This window comes from Thamnophis elegans, chromosome Z, assembly GCF_009769535.1.
Source record: "Thamnophis elegans isolate rThaEle1 chromosome Z, rThaEle1.pri, whole genome shotgun sequence".
NCBI classification, from domain to species: domain Eukaryota; kingdom Metazoa; phylum Chordata; class Lepidosauria; order Squamata; family Colubridae; genus Thamnophis; species Thamnophis elegans.
In genome coordinates this window covers 121,918,217-121,932,085 of record NC_045558.1, presented here as the reverse complement: position 1 = coordinate 121,932,085, position 13,869 = coordinate 121,918,217, and the positions used below count along the sequence as shown (strand labels likewise).

At 41.6% G+C, this 13,869-nt stretch overlaps 1 protein-coding gene across 1 annotated transcript in view; it reads left to right on the top strand.

Annotated features, from left to right (window-relative positions):
* The first annotated feature begins 3,570 nt into the window (after positions 1-3,570).
* TAOK2 (TAO kinase 2) overlaps positions 3,571-13,869 on the top strand; it is a 48,273-nt gene continuing 37,974 nt past the window's right edge. Inside the window, 1 exon segment of the mRNA XM_032237073.1 lies at positions 3,571-4,519. The gene's annotated coding sequence lies outside the window, so the exon portion shown is untranslated.

Sequence of the window (13,869 nt, the reverse complement as noted above, 5' to 3'; positions counted from 1 at the left end):
ACAACAGCAAGGGCACTTCAATTCCTCCCACCATCTGTATTTTTGGCTCCCTGCATAGCAGCACTCCTTAGCAGTATAGCTGAACTGAAGTGGAAGCTGGGGCCTTCAGCTGGCTGCCATTGTCCTTGAGCGTCTACTTCAGCCCCAGTGCTATTGAGAGGGGCAGCTCAAGCCGTGCTGCAATCAGCAACTGCAGCACAAAGCCTTCACCATCCTACACGCCACAGGTCTTACCACACCCATCTGATCTTAGCGGTTTTCCTCCAGATGCTAACAAGACACACCTGGTTTTATACAAGTCACACTAAGGGCCTTCAGTTAGTATGTTCTATTCCTATGATAGCTTCAGAACGCTTCAGCAGTTTTCCAAAGAACTGGAGAACAAGGTGCACTATTTGAAAAAATGGTGGGCACAGAGTTCTTACAAGGCTTCAAAAACTTTCCTTGGGAAGATGGCCTGGCACAGCCAACAGCTGCCTCACATGCTTAAGGCCCAGGTGTGGTGACTACCAGCTCTGCTTAAGACCCCAGATATCTACTTCAACCCTAGTGCAACTAGCACAGCCATCGAGGAATGCTGCTGTGCAGGTCAATCAAAAGGGCAGAAGAGGGTGAGTGGCTAGAGTTAAGAGGCAGTTCCTTACTTTACCAAGGTTCAGGGTCGGGAGAGACAAAGCCAGGAATGGCTTTCATTGGGGAGTCTTCACCTAATGACAGGTGATATTTGATTAATGATGGCAACAGAGTGCCATTACTAAATGATGCAGTCTGATGTTTTACTTAACAACTGCATTGCTTAGCAATGGAAATTTCTGTCCAATTACTACTATAATTCAAAAACTATCTGTATCTCAACTACTGCCAACTCACATTATTCAAGAACAGTACATAAGGCAAATGCTAACTTAAATAAATATAAATATTTCTATGCCACCCTTTCTATCTATACAATTTTTCCCAAAAAGCACATAAATTTCCAGTTTTAATGCATTTTTCAAGGATAGGTAAAATCATCCAGTGTAAATATTTGATACACTTGAGTAACTTCTTGCTTTCAATGAGATCAACAGGTAAATACTTGTATACTAAATTATTACCGGTAGTCCTCAATTTATAACCATTCATTTAACAATCAGTTATGAGGTCCCAATTTGGGTCATTAAGTCAAGGACCACCTGTAAAAGGATCATCCTTTATGTCTGAGTAGCTGCTTCTACATAATCCATGATGCGTTTGGCTGAATTAAAAACTTGCAGCAAAAAAACCCCTTGACTACAGGTAGTACTTGAGTTACAATAGTTTTAGTGACCATTTAAAGTTACAACACTGAAAAAAATGACATGATAAATTTCACTTATGATCATTAAAGCATCTCCAGGGTCATATGATTTATATTTGGATGCTTGGCAACTGGTTCATATTTATGACAGTTGCAGCGTCTTGGGGTCATGTGATCATCTTTTACAACCTTCTAACAAGGAAAGACTGGGGAAGCCAGATTCACTTAACAACCATGTTAGTGAGTTAACAACTGGAGTGATTCATTAACAGATGTGGCAAGGAATTTTTTAAAATGCAGCAAAATCTCACTTAACTAATTTCTCACCAACATAAATGTTGGGCTCAATTGTAGTGGTAAGTTGAGGACTACCTGTACTCATTTAATATACTAAATCTAGCTACAACTGCACATGCTTACAGCTGCCCCATGAGCATTGCTGGAATAACAGCAAAAATTGCAAAGGTTAAAAATACACCTAACTTACAGTATTAATATTGTATCTTAATTTGTCATGCTGTTGCAGTTTGTTTCCCATCTATGGTGCCCAGCCTTACTTTTCTCAGAATTGTTTCCCAGGCCCCAGTTTTAACCGGATAACAGAGACAAAAGGGATCTTGTAGGTCATCTAATCCAATTCCCAGCCCAAGCAGGAGACCCTGCCCTACACAATTTCTGACAGATGGCAGTCCAGTCTTCTTGAAATCTCATTTGTTCCTTCTTGCCTTTCTCAATTATACTACCTAGTACTTCAAGCTGCAGTATACTTCCCTAATACTTTTAAGCAATCTGTTGTAATTATTTTAACTAAGTTCTATCATTTGCTCTCCGCGTTGCTCTTCTCCTCCCACACCCTCTCAGTTTCATGTCAGAACTTGCAGCCACTTTTGACCGACATTCCGAGCTCTCTTGTTCCTTCGCCTCTTTCCCTCCGAAAGCCACGTGTAAGATCTCGGGCGCTACCTTGACATTCCCCAAGCGCAACCTAACCAAAGAACTCCCTTTTCCTCACGGAAGGCGGGCTGGACGCGAAACACTCGCAATAGCCCAGCCAATCCGGGTCAACGACGTCATCGGGATAAACAATCCCAGGTCGGCAGCTGCAGTCCGGCCTCGGCGGTGTTAGCTAGGCCAATTCATGTGATTCGGTGGGGGGGGAGGGGGAGGGTGACGCACTTCTTTCAAAACTTGTGGCTTTCCATCATCTAACCCATGTACGGTTGTTAGCATTTTCTACCGCCTTTTCGTCAGCTGCTTAGAATTTGATATTTACGCCTCAAGAAGAGCGAGTGGCCTAACTTCAGCTCCCTCGTGTTGACAAGAAAGGAAAAGGCCGTCCGGCACGGGCCTGAATCTCGCCGGCATCAAAGGTGTTAAAACTGCACATGAGGTGAGGGGAATAAGGGCACTGAGAAGACTAGAAGAAATTGCGACTGCCCTGACAGGGAGGCTCGAGCTCCGCCCTCTGCCCGACAGCTCCCAGGGTGCGCATGCACCCAAGCCCCCTGCAGTGACGGTTTAACTGTCGCCCAGCGCGCCCTTTATTTTCCCTTTTTGAACAGCTGTCATTGCCCCACCTCGCCCGGCGTCCCCGCCAATTCTCTGCGCGCGCGCCAACCAACATCTTTCTAAATCGTGCCCCAGTAACAGCTGAGCAATGGAAGCTCCGCCCTTTAACTTACCTCGCCCTACCAATCAATCCCACGCCTTCCCATACTGCTCCAATCAAAGCATATGAGGGCACGCGGGCGTCCCAATTTGACTTCTTTCATTGAAGGGCCGTTATTTCCCCCCTCCCTCCCTCCAGCCAACCAAAATGTCGATCTTGTATGCATTTGCCCTTCCTGATGTTTCTCGTCCAATCCCATTCTTAGGGCAAGTTTCAAGATCCCTCCCCTCGCTTTACATATTGTCAGTATAAGCGTGTTCCCGCCCATTAACGCTCAGACAATCCAATGAAGCCGGTTTTTTTTTCTTTTCCTCTTTTAACTACGCGTGCGTTACGTTCCATTCAGTAATGCCGTCCTACAATTGCTGACGGCACGCTCCTCCCTCCTCAGTTCGCGCTACTCACCTTTTTCTCAAGAATGACCCGAGCGGGGCGCATGCGCACAGTTGCCCCACCAAAACGTTTTACGAACAAGGCTGGTTTAAGGTTCGGCACAATGTTCTTATAGCTTATTCCCGGTTTCGGCGCATGCGAGTTTTCACGGGCTCCCGCCCCTGACGCATCGCGCCTGTGCGCTTTCTTCGGCGACCCCACCTTCCCTGGACGCATGCGCCTGACGTTTTCTCTGCCTTGGTTCCGGTCTTGCTCCTGCCTTGGGCGCCATCTTGGATTTGGGGACAACTGGAGTGAGTGAGAGGGAGGGAGCAGACGGAGGAACCCGAAGAGGCAAGAGAGAGGGGAGGGGGGCCGGATAGAGTCAGGCCCCCCACCCCCACAGCACCCTCCCCTGTAGAGACGCCCTCCCTTTCCCCGCTTCCACCCCCAATTCCCTGGATCTGAAAGGATATCTGCCTTTTACAGGGACCACTCCACCCCCGCCCACCTGACCTCTCATTCCTTTTTGTTCCCCCTCCCCCCGGCTTCCCTTCAAGACCCCCGTCAATCCCCTTTTGCAGAGTCTTGCAATCCTCCTCGCCCGTTATCTGTAGGCTCCCCTTATACCTCCTCTGTAAACATCTGTGGGCAGCCGCCAACAGCTGGAAGAGACTGCAGCATCCTATGAAGCCCATGCCGCCTTCCCCTCGCAGCCCATCCCTTGGTCTCTGGCAAAGCGAGCTGCTGGGCGATTGTCTTCTTTTTCCTCCACCCACCCACTCCCACCCCTTCCTTCCTTCTAATTTCGGATTTTTCTCCCTACCCCTGAATTGCAGCCATTTAAGAAGGGCCCTAGACTCTTGTTGCATCCTTCTACAGGGCTACTACCTCCCTCGCGTTCCCCGGTTACCCAGCCAACTTGCATGTCTTCCCTTCTGCAGGGCAATTTTTCCCTACCCAAACAAGAGGGAGGGAAGGAGAGGCTCGGAGGGGGGCTGTTGTAGGTACCCTATGTTTCCCACCCAGAGGCCTTCCTTTTCCAGGGAAGCTACTGACAGGTCCCTCTAAACCCTCTTCCTTGATTGGAGGGAGTAGGGAAAAGAGGGAGGTAGTTGGGGGTACTCTCCCCACCCCCCAATATCTTGGAGCTGGAGCCGCAAGGGGAAGAATATCTAGGCAGCTGCGGAGACTTACAGGTGAGACCTAAGCACGCAGATAAGGGAAGAGTGGGGGGGAGGGGGAGAAGGGTGTTTTTGTTAGATGGGATGGCTGGGCAATGGGAAGAGAAGGAAATATTTAGAGAACAAAAGAGATTGTATTGCACCAGTTAAGTAAAACAATCTGATTTTCTTTCTGTTGCTCTTATCTTCTTTCTCCTATCATTATCCTTCCAAATAAGTCAGAAATTGTATTGTCTTGGTTGGGAAAATATTCTGTTTCCTCTTCATGTTTTTTCCCCCTCTTCTTCGAAGGCTTTGCCTAGGCAAGAGACGAAGAGTTCTGTTTTCCAGAGCTAGAGGTTTGGGCCTAACATCTTCCTGCGGGGGAAAAAGGATCCAGTTTTTCATCCCAGGTCCTCCATGTATAGCCAGCCCTCCCTTAAAATCCCACTAGGGTTCCTCATGCTCTCAGATTTTCTTTCCTTTAGAACCTCAGGATCAGGGAAACTAAGAAATCATCTGTCTAGTCCCTTAGACTTTTTCCACCTTGGACTAGACTCAGAGGCCTTAACTCCTGTACTGGTTTTAATGTACCAGAGCTATTATATGCCCTTAGATACTCCTATAATGACAGAATTTGGGAAGCTAGTATCAGTGAGGCATGTAAGAATGGGAAGGACCCTATTGCGTTCCTTAAACCATTAAATTTTGCTCTTTCTGAATGATGATGGACATATTCATACTGCTATTTTTTTTAAAGCTAGCTTAATTATGAAGAGAAGTTGGGCTTAATGTATAAATTTACCTTTCCCAGTCCCAAATTATTTAGCAAATAGAGGTGTATTAATAATAGTAATAATATTTACAAAAGAAAGCCGGGCCCATGGGCACAGAAATCCAACTTCACATTCATTCATATAGTCATTATTTAGGTACATAGCTTTCGTTGGTTTCCATTTTAATTTTTAAAAATTGTTTAACGTTTAATTCTGTCTTCCATATATGAAGCATTAGAGCAATAAAATGCTGTTTAGAGATAGTGTAACAGGATATGAAAAAGCAATTACTTTTTCCAAAATCATCTTCACTGTCTTAGTAAGATAACTGTTGGTATCCTTTACTAACTGAAATGGGACTTGTTCAGTTATCTAGGCTTTGTGTATAATTCTACACATATTCTGACTAGCCACTATTTTATCAAGCATCATTGGTGAAAGCATTATGTTTTAGGGCTTCCTTTTATGGATATATTCCTTGACCCTGGAGAGATCTAGAGTTTTGGGGTTTTTTTTGCTCCAGAGAGTTGCATGGTGTGGGGAATGGTGCTTACATTAAAGATTGGAAAGAAAGCCAGGTATGACAGTTTTGTCTCCTGAGATAACACCCAAAAAATTCATTTTAAATGTCTTATTTTAGGGATGATTTTGTATATCATGTTCTTGTCAAAATGAGTAACTTTTTGCAAGCTATGTAAAACTTGTGCCAGTGTTGCTTACATTTATTTTAATGACAGCGTTGATTGTCTAGAAAGAAACATACAATTTATAAGTCTGCTGACTGCTGGAATCTGTTCAGATTTCTTGTCCACTCGCCTCTAACCCATGGTTAGCTATTTGTTGTGAATTTTGTGCACCTTTGAAAATAAATTCCTCAAAGTTACTGACTTACCTTGTTTTTTAATGTAATAATTTTTGTTTTATCAGCAGCCCACAACCGTTGTTTCCCTGGAGATATTTTTTATCTTATATTCCTTTAGACAGAATTTTGTCATATTGGGATCAAATAAATATATTGGTACATTTATGCCCAAGTGCGAATGATTAGTTCACCATGCTAATAGAAATGGCTAAATAACAGGAAATGGCCATGTTTTAATTAGCGTTTTGTCTCAATTAGAATTTTTAGATTATTGAGCTCTTGAGAAGCTAGAATTTTAAGTGAAGATTTATTGTTGTCTTTAAGATTCTTGCTTGTTGAAAGTATTTCAAACCAGGGATTTTGGATTCAAGGAAAGAGTAGATTACTAATATGGTTTCCTGGTTTATTTATCTCCACCCCTGGTAGGTGGATCCAAACAAAGAGATGGACAACTTATACTATCAGATTTCTGGTTAACTAGCTCGTAATTCTAATTTCTATGAATGGGATACTATTTCATAAAAAAAATAGATTGTAAAGTCTTTTTTTTTAAAATGATACCTTGTGGCAGAGAATTTCCTCTGGATTTTCACATTAAGAAAAACAAATCTAGAAAATTATTTTTGAGCCAAATGATAGTTTGTGCCTGAGAAGAAAGCTCATCACCCTTCTGGGTAGCAGAAGTTGAAATTTCAAAGAGAAGAAATGCTTGGTGTGTTGTGACTGGGTTCACCTCAGTTTTGCACAGCTTCCATGGCGCGCTGTAAGCTGACAAATACAAAACATCTTTAATAAGATGGATTTCTTTATTTAGATATTGCAAATTTTAGAATCAGATTTGACACCTGGATAAATAAATTACATGCTTTGTAATGTCTGGAAAAAACAGCTATGGAAACTTCACCCATTGACAGAGCTATTAGATCTTTCCTCCTTTATTAAGTTCCTTTTCAGATGTAAGTGAAAAGTGGAAGTGCCTTCCAGAATATCCAACGCTTCTCTTAATTTTTTACACTTTAATTCCTGTTTTGGTGAGGTTCTATATTATCCATCTCATGACTGCAGCACATTTTCCATTTCCAATTTCTCACAGTGCTACATTTAAGAAATGGAGCAGTTTATGCAAAAAGCTAGTTTCCTTGCTAATGGAATAAAACAGTAGTTAGGGCATTTATTAGAATTGGAAGAATCTCACCTATCCTTTCTTAATATACTTTTCTTATGGCTGCAGCAAAATCTCTGAAAATGACTGCAGTGTGTTCCCAAAGCATTATTTTTATCACATGCTGTTGTAGTAGAATACAACCCCTAGGGGTTGCTCCTGAGTTACCACAGGTGCCTCAGTAAGCACTTTCTTCCAATTCAGAAAGTCTTAATAATATACAGTAAGTGAAGGAGGGTGGGGGGGAGGTGGCCGTCTTTGGCATAAAAGCTCTTTAAACCTTTAACAGAAAAAAAAAACCTAGTGCGGGGTAATTGGGGGAAGGGACACCTGGGGTACAATCTTGTGTCTGCTACTGAACCTCTTGGAAATCACATTTGAATAATTATGTAGAGAATAATGTTGTAGGTGAGCAGAAGACAGGTACAGTAGTAACATCTAACACATGCTTCATTGGATTTTTCTGTCCCAAGGCACAATCTCAAGCATTTGATGCATCCTGTTTCTAAAATAGGTCTGAACCTCAGAAGCCCCTGGTGGCCCATTGCCTAAACATGCTAGATGTCTTTACCTTGAGTTCCATGATAGCAAAAAGGTAGAGTTTATATCTGAGAGCTATGAATAAAAATGTGCTTTTAAAAAAATAAGTTTGAAAGCAAGAGCTTTTTAACTTTTGTAGTTCCAATGGAAAGCTTGCAAGAAAGCACCAAAATAGGCAGGGTACCAAAACATGAAAGCAATGAATGGGCAGCCTTTTTGAAGTTCAACTGTTATTCTTCATTACCAAGAGTATTTAGAAATCTCACAATGAATACTTAAATTTTATTTAAATTTGAAAGGGTATGAAGGGTCTGGGTAAAAATGCCAGTATTTCTTTTAATTGATTCAACAGCTTAACCCTGTGTGTCACATTATAATCAGGGATAGGTGACATCTATTATAAGAAAGATCTGTCCGGTACCATTACATTGGATGAGTCTTAAGATCATTACAACCCAGGTTTTTTAATCGGTTTTTTAAACAATCATCATATTGGTGACCAGTATACAAAGAACAATACAGGTGGTCCTCGACTTGTGATCATTCATTTAGCAGCTATTTGAAGTTTATGCTGGCACTGAAAAAAAGACTTTCAACTGGTCCTCACACTTACGACCATTGCAGTGTCCTTGCAGTCATGTAACTGCAATCTGAGCAATTGGCCACACCTCACATTTACCTCCATTGCAGCGTCCTGTAATCATTCACTGGATCACCATTTTCCACCTTCCCAGCTGGTTTCTGACAAAGTCAATGGGAGAGGAGAAATTTGCTTAAAACTGCTGCAAAAAATATCATTAAATCAGGTGTGATAGCACACTGCTTAGCAACAGAAGTCCCAGTCCCAGTTGTCATAAATTGAGGACTGCTTGTAGATAACTTTTGAAGACGGCAAGCAAAGTAAGTGTTGATGGTTTTTTAGAACTCTTATTAGTTTCCTGATTTTGTCTTTAAAGAATGCAACTGCCCTGGTGCTATTGCATAGTTATATTACAGAAACCAACATCAAGCAACAGATGTTTGTGAGTCTGCTTCTTCCTTCTTTGATTTAAGTGATTCTTCATTCATTTCTCCATCTCTGACATGGTCAGCTCTAGCTTTTACACAACAGAACATGGTCACTTATTCTCCACTCAATTTCTCCTAGGATTTCCACCTATTCTCCCATTTTATCCTGTTTTAGTGACCAAAGACTAACATTTTCAAAGTGAGCAGAATAAACCTAGAACAATTAAGAGGTCTTTATGCATATGATAGTCACTGAGAGGCTACTGGTATTTCCTGTTCACAAATTGTATTACCTAGAAACAAAGAAACTCTTCTCGTGGAGTGTGGAAAGAGATGGAGCCAATACAAATGTAGATTAGTATACAGTACACTTTCGTTTTTTTGTCTTGCACAAATGGACTTCTTTATCCTATCATCATGTATGTCACAATTTCCAGCCACAAATGTTGAGATCCTCTTTACCAGTATTTCTCAACTTTACAGTATGTGTCTATGGAGATTCTCAATCATCCCGGTTATAGTTGTCCTAAAGGTGTTTTTTTCAAGAGGCCAAAGGACTTTCTGATTTTTCTTTGAAGATGTTTTGCTTCTCATGCAAGAAGCGAAACCTCTTCAAAGGAAAATCAGAAAAGTCCAGTTGCCTCTTGAAACGGGACTTACAAAATGTGGACTTCAGATCCCAGAATTCTTTAGCCAGATTGAGAAACATGCTCTTTATTACCCAGATACTTAAGGAGTGTCAGTTCCTACAGTAGGCAATTCTTTAAATTTCTGACATTGGAAAGCTTTGAGAGTCCATTTCTTTACCTAAAAGCTAATTTCGTATATAGTCTATCTACTCTGTGAGAATCTTACCCAACCATTTATTTATTCATCAGCTTTCTATTGTGCTGCAATCCTAAAAAGACTTATCAGTGGCTTACAATAACAAACACAATAATCTAAATAAAATTGTGTAAATCTTCAAACAATACAATATCTGGCCTCAAAAGCCCTCCAAGAAAAGCTCTGTTTTCAACTTTTTCCAGAGGGCAAATAATGTTGGAGATAATACATCACCAACCAAATGCCATTCCAGAAGGCCAGCCTGATAGAAAAACTGTGTTTGGGGATTATTGTTTTTTTAAATGGGGAGGGAGATGCACACAACCAAATTCTTCTCTTGACACAAAGTGACCTGGTGCAGAGAGATGGTTGTGTAGGTAAAAGTGGTGGAAAACCATTTATGGGTTTATAGATAAAACCAGTACTTAAATTGTACCTGGAATGTGGCCATACCTTGCAGTAACCTAACCAGGTGATGATGGGTTAGTAGACACACTCTAGTCAGGTCCTCCCATCCCAAGTAAGGTTGCAATAGGCTTGGAAGCCAAAGCTGGGGAAAGTCCCACTCAGCACAATTTCTGACCACTGATCCAGCAGGAGTCACAAGTCCAGGAGGCCCCCAAGTCACAAACCTGCTCCTTCATAGGAAGGTCAAACTCATCCAGAGACAAAACAAGGGGCTAGAGGGATGCAGAGAGTGAGGTGGGCAGCATGTAAATTTAATAAATAAAAATAGACAAATCCCAATGTACAAACAGTAGCTCTGTATTCCTAGAGTTCAATTTAAACCTATTCTATCCCATCTAGAGCTTCAAAACCTCCAAGATATTGGGACAAGACTACCTGGGGTCACAATGATAGCTGTGTATCATCAAAATATTGTTGATATCAGAGCCTGAAACATCAGGTGGGCTCCTGCAGCAGCTTCATGCTGCATGGATCCAGCAGGATGGCTCAGGAATGGGTATTCTCATGGCCTGATTGGTCGAGAAACTGAGTCAATAATTCAGAAGCTACGCCTATGAGTCTCCTCTTCCTTGGCCCAGGTTAACTCAGTCCAGTCTAAGAGAAGAAGTATTTTCCTTGGCTCCACTTCTGAATTAATTTCTCAATCTTTTGGTAACAACTTTAAAATTAGATTAATTGGATAACTCAAATTCTAAATTACTGGGAGTGAATAAATAGGCAGTCTATCATTGTCTCCTGTGCTGTGAGTTGGCTAACCCCACAAGGGGAAGATCGTTGCCTGACTGGCCTCAGGGAGCAGAGGAATCCTCCAGACTCAGGGAGGTTGAGAGGCTCCCTAAAATTGGCCATTTGGCTTTTCGGAGCAGCAGGACGAGCAGCAGAGGATGGGTGCCTAGTTCACCAAAATCTTTGCCTTTACTGCTACACTATAAATAGATGAAACACGTGAGCCAACATATATGCTTTAAAAACAGCATGCGTAGCTTTGTGAGTAACTTCATCTGAAGAGAAGGTTCTTCCTCTTGTCGATGTGGCTTTTAGTTCCACCCTACAGTATATGTGAAATAAAATAAATTAGACAGTATTTTTTGTTTAGTTACAGTGTGTATTATGCTTTTAAATGTAAATTGTTTTCAAGTTAAGTATATTCAATTATTCTGTCACTGAATTCTTGGAAATGTAGTATTTCAATGCAGCTGATAAAATGATTCAGTTCAAAGTGGTGTGTTTTTTAATTTAAAAAAACCATTTTTTTTTTAGGATTTATGACTTACATGCAAGCTACCTTTTATCCTCCATTTAAAATAAATGGGTGAAATGTTCTCTGTTTGTCGCCTGCCAAAAAGCAAGTTCATGTTTAAGAGATTAATCAGTTCGTGAGTTCCTTTGGTAGGACACATACACTGTGAAGTTGCTGTTCTAAAAGTGAACTCCAGATGATTTCCTATTACATGCCTCCCTCCCCTTATATCCCTAATTTGAAACTTAAATTGTGGCCTTAAATTTTGGCCACTTTGGTACATCCAGGCAGCAACCACCGCAACAGGAATCCTTCCAGATGCTTTCTTGCCAGTAGTATCACTGCCAAGGCTAGCCTTACACTTTGCCTTTTTTCTTTAGATTGTTCCCAGGGAAGCAACTGAACAATGCAAGGATTTCCTCTGACCGACATAACCCGCCTGCAAACTGTTGATTTCCTTATTTTTCATTTCAGCCCCCTGGAGTCAGTCCAACCACTGCCCATTCCAGAGAGTGAACAGGAGGGACCCTGTGTAGTTGTTTCAAAGTTTAAAGTTGCAGCAAGGCTGTGGCTCTTATTTTTCAGCTCACCTCAGTTGCAACCCAGTCAAGGGGAAGAAGGCTGGTGTGAGAAACCTCCTATCTAGGTGGCTATGCTTTCCAGCACAGTAAACCTATTTCTACAGGCCAGATCTGTCGAACATTTTATCTGCGTTGAAACCATGGTGCTTCATGCATTTGACAGTCATAGCAGGAGTGTAGGGATAGGCAACCTATAAGACAATTTATTCTGGTAATGAAAAGAGACCTTTGTTACTTGTAAAGTTTATTGGGTATTCCTGTTCTGAGGCTGCACTGTACAGTGAAGGGTGCAACAAGCTGGTTTCTGGGGAACTTTGGATCCTGAAACTTGTGCTGCAGATTAACTTCTATGGATTTTTCTGAGGAGCAAATAAGGAAGAGAGGAGCTGATATTTTCCAGAATTTATGGATTAAATGGATTAAGATTAAAATATGGGATTCTGAATTGTGATCGGACCATCCTTAATGGAGGGGGGGAATGCAGTCAAAGATACTCATGAAGATATTTTGACTGAACTAGACAGGAGAGATACCAATTCTGTGACATTCAAGGTTGCAACTGCAATCCTTGTTACTAATGTCAGCTGCTGGCAAGCAAGTTTTCTTGCTCATGAATCTCTGCCAGGCTTCGGCTGGACATTTTGGGAATCTTAAGTTCTCCACCATTGGATTGAGAACAAAAGAGATAGTCTGTTTGTGATTAGACTAAATATTCTTGTATATTTAACATTTATTCCACTTTGTTTCACAGGCTCAAAATATTCATTTTTAAATGTATATCTTTAACCTTTAAAGGGCTCACTTTAAAAATGTTGTGTAAATAGCTTTTAGTCAGAATGTGTCTACCAAAGGGATTAATCTATAAATTTCTAAATTTCACCAAGACGTTTTGGTGATGTTGGGTGGAAATTGTAGTCCAGTGCACCTGGAATCATGGCAGGAATCATGTTGGAGAAATTTTGCTATAGACGGAAGATGGGGACTGAATACAGAGAAATTACTCTTTTCAAAAGAACATTTACACAAAATGAGATTTTTTTTTATATGGGGGATATCATCTGCTAACAGCTGTGCCCAATGTTCCGAAGCATTACACATTTGCAGGATCCAATCTGGGTCCAGTCAAGGGATCAGAGATTTAGTATTCTGAGCTTACAGACTCGTGCTGGCAGTCACCCTCAGGGAACAAAATGTTAGATGAGTAATATTATAGACATTCCATTAGAGAGAAGTTCCCTGAGGATGGTCTCCAGCACGAGTCCAAAATCTCAGAAGACTAAACCTCTGATCCAGGTGATCCGACCCCAAAAGGATCCTTGCAATATCCTGGGACATGTATATCTGCTTATTCATGAGTTACATACTTTTTTCTCTGATCATTAGATTCTTGGTATCTGCTTCATAGTATGTAATATTTTATGTGCATTCATATGATGTTCATAAAAGTTAAGACCTGGGTGACATTGTGCAATAATGAAGGGATTGATGTACTTGTATTAGGGTTATACATAAATAACAAACTTCCATACTCAGTACATTCTCTGTAAAGGACTAAATTGTCTGCTTCCCAGCTAACAAATAACAAACCCAGTACCATTTTTTCAAGGATCTAGAAATCCCTGGGTCTATGTTCCTCTAATTCAGCGGTTCTCAACCTGTGGGTCGCAGCCCCTTTTGGGGTCGAACAACTGTTCATAGGGGTCGCCAAGACCAGCGGAACTCTAAACTTTAGACTCCACCTCACGTTCCTTGAAATTCCCAGCGAATGGGCTCCGGAGTCATTGCCGGCCGTGCAGCACATTGCCACAGCTCCACGCCGTAAAAAACATAGGTGCGCGTGCACACCTCATACAATTAGCCTGAGACTTCGTAATAGCGGGAAAGTGTTCCTGCGAGGGAGGAATGGGCTTCGGTCCTACTCCAG